Below are 1,268 nucleotides of genomic sequence, written 5' to 3' on the forward strand. Positions count from 1 at the left end.
GTAAAAATTAATTTCACGATGATCGGTCCTTCGATGATCTAACCTGAAACAGAGAAAGAATATAAAAAGAAATGAATATATGAGTAAAAATTAAAAAGATAGCAAAAATTAAATATAAAAGCAAAAATTAAAAAGATAATGAAAATTAAATATAAAAGCAAAAATTATATGCAAAATTATATATAAAAACTTTCCTGTAAAAATTTATTTTCACGATGATCGGTCTCTCGATAGTCCAACCTGAAACAGAAAAAAGTAAAAGAATAAGAGAAAAGAAAAAAGAAAAAAGAGAAGAGGAAAAGAAAAGAAAAGAAAAAACGAAGAAAAGAAACACGAAACATGTCCAAGAGAAAGATAGAACTCAAAACAATGGATAAGTATCTCGAAGATCATTTCACTAGACAAAATTCAGAGTACCATAAATGAGTTTAATTTTTTCCTAGCGAGAGAACGAAACCCGCCTAAGGCCCACACCCGAGGGCCCCTCCCAAGGGTCCCACCCGAGAGAAGTTAAAATTATTAATCTCGAATAATTGTTTCAACTATTACATAGCTATGCGTTTGAATAAATAGAAGTATATATAATAAAAATGTAGAGTAATTCAATAACTTCATTTCATAGAGAAGAAAAGAAATGAGGAAAGAAACTAGTGTAAGTTGTAATGACGTATTTACGTAATTATGTATATTAATGTGTGTATATTACTTATGAAAACTAAAATTCTGAATTTAATTCAATTTAAATTTATAAGAGAAAATAAAAATGTAAAATCTTCGACTCTACTCTAAACGAATATTCTCTTCCCGTAACGAGATGCAGACAATACTTGATACACATCTCGGTATGTTCGTTTCATCTCCATGTGCACTTTCATTCAATGTACTTTCAGTGGTTTCCACAATTGTCATATCTTATACGTTTCGCAGCTATTATTTCGATATAGTATTTGATTTTATTAAAATAAAATTACGATTTTAATTGAACTTTAAAAAGGAAAAATATGAAAAATTTATTACTCTGCTTTAATAATAAAAATGAATAAAATATGTAATAATTCCATTCCCGTACGCGTGACAATGTGGCATCGGAGATGAAGCGTTACTTCGTCCGAGTTTCTGAAATTAAAATTATTATGACATAAGAGCATTTTGAGTGACCACATAGTAAAATTAAAATATAACTAAGAGCCATTATCGAAGGGTTCTGTCGAACTTTCGAACTAACGTCAATATCAAGAAACTAAAACCATCTTTTATTCTAAAACGTG

This window comes from Vespula pensylvanica, chromosome 11 (assembly GCF_014466175.1).
Source record: "Vespula pensylvanica isolate Volc-1 chromosome 11, ASM1446617v1, whole genome shotgun sequence".
Taxonomy (NCBI): Eukaryota; Metazoa; Arthropoda; class Insecta; order Hymenoptera; family Vespidae; genus Vespula; species Vespula pensylvanica.